This window comes from Moschus berezovskii, chromosome 11 (genome assembly GCF_049115385.1).
Source record: "Moschus berezovskii isolate FMDL1 chromosome 11, NW_MosBer_1.0, whole genome shotgun sequence".
In the NCBI taxonomy this organism is placed as follows: domain Eukaryota; kingdom Metazoa; phylum Chordata; class Mammalia; order Artiodactyla; family Moschidae; genus Moschus; species Moschus berezovskii.
In genome coordinates, this window is record NC_142470.1 from 51,344,617 (window position 1) to 51,353,387 (window position 8,771).

The following is an 8,771-nucleotide window of genomic DNA, read 5'->3' on the forward strand; positions in this document are numbered from 1 at the left end:
TATTATGTGAAAAGATTGTATGTGAATGGTAGTTTGAAGATTCTTTTCATTGCCCTGCTTTGGGGTTCAATGAAAACTTCCCTTTTCTAACCCTATGGCCATTGCTGAGTTTGCCAAATTTGCTGACATATTGAGTACAGCACATTAACTGCATCATCTTTTAGGATTTGAAATAGCTCTAATGGAATTCTATCACCTCCTCTAGCTTTTTTTGTAGTGATGCTTCCTAAGACCCGCTTGACTTCACACTTCAGGATGTCTTTCTCTAAGTGAGTGACCTCACCACCATGTTTATCCAGACCTTTCTTGAATAGTTCTTCTGTATATTTGCCACCTCTTCTTAATCTCTTCTGCTTCTGTTAGATTCCTACCATCTGTCCTTTATTGTGCCCTTCCTTCCATGAAATGTTTCCTTGATATCTCCAATTTTCTTGAAGAGCTCTCTAGTTTTACCCATCCTATTGTTTTCCTCTATTTCTTTGCATTGTTCATTTAAGAAGGCCTTCTTTATCTCTCCTTGCTATTCGCTGGAACTCTGCATTCACATGGGTATATCTTTCCCTTTCTCCATTGCCTTTCTTGTCTCTTCTTTCCTCAGCTATTTGTAAAGACTCTCAGACAACCACTTTTCTTTCTTGTATTTCTTATTCTTTAGGATTGTTTTGGTCACTGCCTCCTATATAGTGTTAACCAAATTCCATCCATAGTTCTTCAGGTACTCTGTCTACCAGATCTAATTCCTTGAATCTTGTCACCTCCACTGTATAATCATAAGGGATTTGATTTAGGTCATACATGAATGGCTTAGTGGTTTTCCCTACTTCTTCACTTTAAGCCTAAATTTTGCAATAAGAAGCTCATAATTTGAGCCAGTTAGATCTTGTTTTTGCAGACTGTATGGAGCTTCTCCATCTTCAGCTGTAAGTAATATAAGCAGTCTGATTTTAGTAGTGACCATCTGCTGATGTCCATGTGGAGACTTGTCTTGGTTTTTTGGAAATGAGTGTTTTTACTATGACAAGCATGTTCTCTTGACAAAACTCTGTTAGCATTTGCCCTACTCCATTTTGTACTCCAAGACCAAACTTGCCTGTTATTCTGGGTACCTTTAACTTCCTACCTTTGCATGCCAATCCCCTATGGTGATAAGGTCAACTTTTTTGGTGTTTGTTCTAGAAGTTGTTGTCGCTCTTTATAGAACTGGTCAACTTCAACTTCTTTGGCATCCAGTTTGGGAATAGACTTAGATTACTGTGATGTTGAATGGTTTGCCTTGAAAATGGAACGAGATCATTTGTCATTTTTGAGGTTGCACTGAAGTAATGCATTTTGGACTCTTTTGTTGACTATGAGGGCTACCCCATTTCCTCCTAGGAATTCTTGCTCACAGTAGTAGATTTAGTGATCATCTTAATGAAATTCGCCCATTCTGTCCATTTTACTCATGGATTCCTAAGATGTTGGTGTTCACTCTTGCCATCTCCTGCTTGACCACATACAATTTACCTTGATTCATGAGCCTAACATTCCAGGTTCTTATGCAATATTTTTTTTTACAGCATCAGACTTTACTTTCATCATCAGACACACCCACAATTGAGTGTCGTTTCCACTTTTGTCAGCCCCTTCATTCTTTCTGGAGCTATTAATAATTGCCCTCCACTCTTCCCTAATAGCATACCTTCCAACATCTTCAGACACCCTCTGACCTGGGGTCTCATCTTCCAGTGTTATATCTTTTTGTGTTTGCATTCTGTTCATGGAGTTCTTGTGGCAAGAATACTGGAGTGGGTTGCCATTCCCTTCTCCAGTGGACCACATTTTGTGAGAACTCTTCACTATGACCAGTCCATTTTGGGTGGCCCTGCGTTGTATGGTTCATAACTTCATTGAGTTATGCAAGCCCCTTCACCATAACAAGACTGTGACCCATGAAGGGGTTTGAGGTGATAGATTTATATTTATTTAGATAAGGTATATGTGACCATTATGTAATTTGAAAATATATAATGAGATATATGCATATAGTGAAAAAATATATATATATATATATTTAGTGGAAGTATACATAATTATGTATAACTTAGGAATTACCATAAATCTCATCAGCCAGCATAACTATTGCTAAAATTATGATGTATATCTTTTTAGATTTTTTTCTATATTTAAATACATTCTCTACCTAGATATATCTAGATATATGTCTATATATAACAAAATGAGTACCCATTATAAAAATAGGAGACACTGCATAAAATTGGTTGTCATTCTTGTACAAAGTCTATGATAATCTTTTCTACATCTGTCCTAATTTTAGTATATAAGCTGGGGAAGCACATGGTGTCTGTTGAATTAAGCAACTGGGAGATCATTTGTAACTTTGTATGGCTAATTTCAGTGGAATGGTGAGGGTAGGAGCCAGGTTGTGTGGGCTGGGGAATGGGTGGGCAGTGCGGAAACGGAACAAACATTACAGACCACCCTCTCAAGAAACTAGGTTGTGTAGGGAAAGGGAAGTAGAAGATGTCAAGAAAAGAGTAGGATGGAGAGGGAGTTTTTTCTTTTATATTTTCAATTTTTATTTGGATAAGACATCTCACTGACTGGACTTCTCTGGTGGCTCAGACAGTAAAGCATCTGCCTACAATGCAGAAGACCCCGGGTTCAATCCCTGGGTTGGGAAATCCTCTGCAGAAGGAAATGGTAACCCACTCTAGCACTATTGCCTGGAAAATCCCATGGATGGAGGAGTGTGGTAGGCCACAGTTCATGGGGTCACAAAGAGTTGGACATGACTGACTAGAAGGAACTAAGAGGGATGAATTAAAGATAAAAAAGGAGAGATTGTGATTGATGGAGTTGAGGCCTTTGGAGTCAGGGAGGAAAGGAGTAGGAAAGAGAGACTAAACCCTATCTTCCAAGAAGGAAACTGGGAGGAAGGTGAGGGTGGGAAAATATTTTGATAAGTTTGCCAGTGGGTCACTTGATGTGATTCTTGTCACCAGAATGAAGATGGTTTTTACCCATGCGTTATGAGATACTTGAGGAAGTCTTTTCAAACTTGCATGAGACAGAAAACCGCAATATTGGATAAGATGATCTGTACACTTACATCCTGAGAAAGATCCCAAGAGATGTATGTTAGAAAAGTCTAGTCTTCTCTGAACAAATGGAAGCTTGGGAATGATCCCCAAATGGTTTAGTTACCTTAAATAACCTATTAAATATTTATCATCCACATGTTTCTGTGTGTACTTTGTTAGCTTGTCCGCCCCCTGTGAAGTATAGTATTTACTCTAGGGAAGTTGCATTATATGGTGCAGGAAACAAATTTGAAATAAATCTTGGTTTTCATTAACTTTGAAAAAATAATATACTTGTGCTTTAGTTCTCTTTTCTTGTAAAATTGGGATACCATCATGTTGATCTTAAGGCAAATAGAAGATAGCACAGCTAATAATATATGTGTTACCACACATTAGTGCCCTTGTATGTTATTTTCTTATACATATCTTGTCCCTCTCAGGATTCAAGGTCTCCCTTTCACTGCCACATAGCAGGACTTCCTGATAGAAACATGAAACTATAAATAATGATAATAAACTTTGGCCAGTGACAAGGAGTGTTCAGTGAAGTCTTAGTTGCTGTGAAATGTAAATATGATGAACTGAATGGAAAAGAGTACTACCATGAAATGTGCAGCCTTAACAGAGCCCATCTGCATGTCCTAAATGCCACTGTACCTTTTAGTTTTGTCTTTACAAAAGCATAACCCCTGAGGTACTTTTTGTTTCATAAGACAAAATTAAATGCCTCAGATGACCAGGAGGAAATCCGGATTAGTTTCTCTTTTCACATATGACTTTTCTAACAACAAGCTTGATAAGGTGATTTATCAGCAGGAATATACGCTGAGTACCACTGATGCTGAAATATCAATCCTCAGAACAAAAGACTTATAAGCAAATATAATGGCTATAATGTGTATGACCTCTCACATCTAGTAATTCAATTGAACGAGGCAGGGATAACACAGTGCAGGTGAATTATCTTTCATTTACTAAACTGCCACCAGATGAACAGCAGTGCCTGGTGGTTACACCAGGTGAATAAGCCACTTTAAACTGGGAAACTGAAAGAAGCAGCGGTGTTAGGCTTAAATCATTTCTGAATCTCTGCAACTTAATTCCTCGTTAACAGCGCATCAATGCATTTAACTTTGCCTTTTAAAATAAAATATTAACACGTTTGAGCTTGCTTTAAAAATCAAATCCTTGAGTACTAGTTAAGTATTCTTATGGGCTTCCCGGGCTTCCCTGGTGGCTCAGAGGTTAAAGCGTCTGCCTCCAATGCGGGAGACCCGGGTTCGATCCCTGGATCGGGAAGATCCCCTGGAGAAGGAGATGGTAACCCACTCCAGTATTCTTGCCTGGAGAATCCCATGGACGGAGAAGCCTGGTAGGCTACAGTCCTCGGGGTCGCAAAGAGTCGGACACGACTGAGCGACTGAACGGAACAGAAGGGATGGGCTTCCCTGGTAGCTCATACATTGCCTGCAATGTGGGAGATTTAGGTTTGATGCCTGATTCAGGAAGATCCTTTGGAGAAGGGAATAATGGCTACTCACTCCAGGATTCTTGCCTGGAGAATTCCATGGACAGAGGAGCCTGACAGGCTACAGTCCATGGGGTTGCAAAGAGTCGTATACAACGGAGCAACACACACACATAAGTATTCTTATAATCACTGAACAATTTTTTTTTTTCACTGAACAATTTAAAGTAGCTCTTACCTAAATATCTGCATTCATTTCTTTACATCATATCTTAATATTCTGATTACTTTGTCTTTTTCACTCTATATCCCAAGGTTACTTGAATGTTTTTTCATACTCTTGCTCACTTTTGGGGGGGCATTTTTCTGGCATCAGTTCAAAAGGGTGTTGAATTTTCCCCTGTTTTTCAGTTGCACAAACTGTTCAATATTGCTTGACCAATGCATCCAAAATTTGAAGGTGCTCTTGGTTACCTGTTGCCTGATATAAGTGCCCTGGTGAAATGGAAGGACAATGGCCCTACAGGCATCCATTCTCATCCAAACTCATGCTCTGAACACTCCTTTCTCAATGAATTGTTCTTGCTTTTAAAATATGATGAATTAGAGCCAGTTTCATCTCAACAATCAGCAGAGAGTATGATACACATTGGGTGGTTAGTACACTTACCCTGATTAAGTGAATGGTTGGATAAATGGATAAAGAAAGGAAGAATTGGAGCATATGCGATTTGCCTTTTCTGCTAGAATATGGAAGGCATTCAGAGCGAGGAAAATCACTTTGGGTTCTGTTTTTCAGATAAGTGATATCTGAACTATTGTGTTCTGATTCGAAAATCTCCTTTTTTTGCAAAAAAGCACTAGTATTTTAACTAGAATCATTTTGTGTGTGAGTGTGTGCATTTGATTATGAGATTTGAACTTGGCATTTTTACTAAATGTTCAGTACCATCCTAATCATTGTAAAGGGAGCAAATTCCCTGTCCCTGATTGTATTTGAGAGGACAAATTTATATAAAGCAAGGAGAGAGCACCTTGCTTATTTAACTTATATGCAGAGTACATCATGAGGAACGCTGGGCTGGAAGAAGCACAAGCTGGAATCAAGATTGCCGGGAGAAATATCAATAACCTCAGATATGCAGATGACACTACCCTTATGGCAGAAAGTGAAGAGGAACTCAAAAGCCTCTTGATGAAAGTGAAAGAGGAGAGTGAAAAGGTTGGCTTGAAGCTCAACATTCAGAAAACAAAGATCATGGCATCTGGTCCCATCACTTCATGGGAAATAGATGGAAAAACAGTGGAAACAGTGTCAGACTTTATTTTTTTGGGCTCCAAAATCACTACAGATGCTGATTGCAGCCATGAAATTAAAAGACGCTTGCTCCTTGGAAGGAAAGTTATGACCAACTTTGATAGTATATTAAAAAGCAGAGACATTACTTTGCCAACCAAGGTCCGTCTAGTCAAGGCAATGGTTTTTCCCGTGGTCATGTATGGATGTGAGAGTTGGACTGTGAAGAAGGCTGATCGCCGAAGAATCGATGCTTTTGAACTGTGGTGTTGGAGAAGACTCTTGAGAGTCCCTTATACTGCAAGGAGATCCAACCAGTCCATTCTAAAGGAGATCAATCCTGGATGTTCATTGGAGGGACTGATACTAAAGCTGAAACTGCAATACTTTGGCCACCTCATGCGACGAGTTGACTCACTGGAAAAGACTCTGATGCTGGGAAAGGTTGGGGGCGGGAGGAGAAGGGGACGACGGAGAATGAGATGGCTGGATGGCATCACGGACTCTGTGGACATGGGTTTGAGTGAACTCCGGGAGTTGGTGATGGACAGGGAGGCCTGGCGTGCTGTGATTCATGGGGTCGCGGAGAGTCGGACACGACTGAGCGACTGAACTGAACTGAACTGAAGGAGAGAGCATCACAAGACACTTTGTATTCAGATTAAATATTATGCGCTAGCTATTCTGATTAGATGGAATACTGATAGAATTCAGAGAAAGTAAAAGACACTGGGCCTTGGGGAAAAAAGGCAATTTGGGTCAATGAGGAGAAGAAATATTTTAAGGGCTGTTGTGGGGCAACTTGCGGAGCTTGTACAGTCCTTCACAAAAAACTTGTCACGTGGATCTCAGCAATCAAATACCAAAGCCTCACTGCTTTGCTGAAGGAAGCCCCGGGGTTAGTTTTTCCTGAACAAAAATGACACCTAGATTTAAAACATAATAAATAAAAACTAGTGATCCAGTTATATGGCAGAAACCAACGTAATGTTTTAAAGCAATCATCCTCCAATTAAAAATGAATTTATTGAATAAAAATATGTACATAAATCCATAGTTATATATTTAAATTAAGCATAAATATAAATATAACATGTTTTTTTTTTTAATGTGTATGTGTCTCTTGCTCAGTTGTGTCCAACTCTTTGTGACCCCATGGACTGTAGCCTGCTAGGCTTCTCCGTCCATGGGGATTCTCCAGACAAGAATACTGAAGTAGCCATTCCATTCTCCAGGCATTCTTCCCAATCCAGGGAATTAACCCAGGTCTCCTGCATTGCAGGTGGATTCTCTACAATCTGAGCCACCAGACAAGCCCAGATATAACATAAATGGCTTATAAATAAAATATAAATTTATGTTCCCTAAGCCATACCAAGATATCACTTGTTTTAGGTCTCTAAGAACTACTGGCCTATATCTAAAAATATGTCCAAAAGATATTTCAAAAATAATTACTTTCTAGGAAATGCACTCCACTATTGAAAAGATAAAAAGTTGATACTTGGGAAAAAATTAAATAAGTATTTGGGCCATATTTTATATATTTGTATTTAGTCATACATTTATGAAGGATCTAATATGCTATTATACAGATTTGTGCCTTCAGTTCAGTTCAGTCGCTCAGTCATGTCCGACTCTTTGCGACCCCATGAATCACAGCACGCCAGGCCTCCCTGTCCATCACCAACTCCCGGAGTTCACTCAAACTCACGTCCACAGAGTCGGTGATGCCATCCAGCCATCTCATTCTCTGTCATCCCCTTCTCCTTCTGCCCCCAATCCCTCCCAGCCTCAGAGTCTTTTCCAATGAGTCAACTCTTTGCATGAGGTGGCCAAAGTATTGGAGTTTCAGCTTCAGCATCAGTCCTTCCAATGAACACCCATGAGTTTATAATCTAGTTATAAGTCTAAGTTTATAACCTTATTTAAAACTAATGTCAATTTCTTAGCAATGAGCCTGTTACAAAAAAAAAAAAGTATGATCATTTGCTGCTGATTGTAAATCTAGTAGCAATTTAGGGTTTATGACAATGTGAAGATGTCAGTGTCTGGATTTTGGAGGGTGAGAAGGAGCACAGTACGGTGGGAACTTTGGGAAATGGCATAAACCCTGCGTTATACTGTATTCCAGACCCGTTTTCAGCAGTAGGCTCCTGTTAAAGAAATAAGATCCAGTAGTTCAGTTCAGTTCAGTCGCTCAGTCGTGTCCGACTCTTTGCGACCCCATGAATCACAGCATGCCAGTAGCCCATGGTCAAAAAGTAGAGTGACAGCTGTTACAAAGACTTTGGAATTGTTGGAGAAGAGAGTTAAGCAGTTACTTTGTTCTACAAAAGGAATGTTTCAGAAAATTAGTTTGGGCTGCATTATATATCAAAATGAAAAATAAACGGAGCAGTCCATGGTTATTTTGCTGTATTCAGAATACAAAATGTTGAGATTCTTATGAAGATTAACGTTATATAATCATTGTATTTGGATTTCTAATTTACAGGAGTTTAGAAGGACAGAGAATAAGTTAATTGCCAATTAAATAATGTGTTCCTATTAAATAATTTGATGTTACTTTTGGACTATAAAGGTAATTTCTCAAAGTATCTGAAATAGTAACAGTTATTATTTTCAGTTTTCGGAATATACTACCTAAATCAGAATTGAAATGCAGCTGAAGAATAATAGGTAGAACAGTGTTAGTTAACCTTTGATCAGATATATTTTGTTTAGGAAAATCGAGTCCTTGTTGCTGCTGCTGCTAAGTCACTTCAGTCGTGTCCGACTCTGTGCGACCCCATAGATGGCAGCCCACCAGGCTCTCCCATCCCTGGGATTCTCCAGGCAAGAACACTGGAGTGGGTTGCCATTTCCTTCTCCAATGCATGAAAGTGAAAAGTGAAAGTGAAGTCTCTCAGTCGTGTAC

General features: G+C 39.3%; 1 non-coding gene across 1 annotated transcript; it reads right to left on the bottom strand.

The window, feature by feature from the left end:
* Window positions 1-2,233: 2,233 nt before the first annotated feature.
* On the bottom strand, window positions 2,234-2,337 carry LOC129540115 (U6 spliceosomal RNA). Its single transcript, XR_008682575.1, has one exon. It is a non-coding gene; the product is annotated as a U6 spliceosomal RNA (small nuclear RNA).
* Between the last annotated feature and the right edge of the window lie 6,434 nt (window positions 2,338-8,771).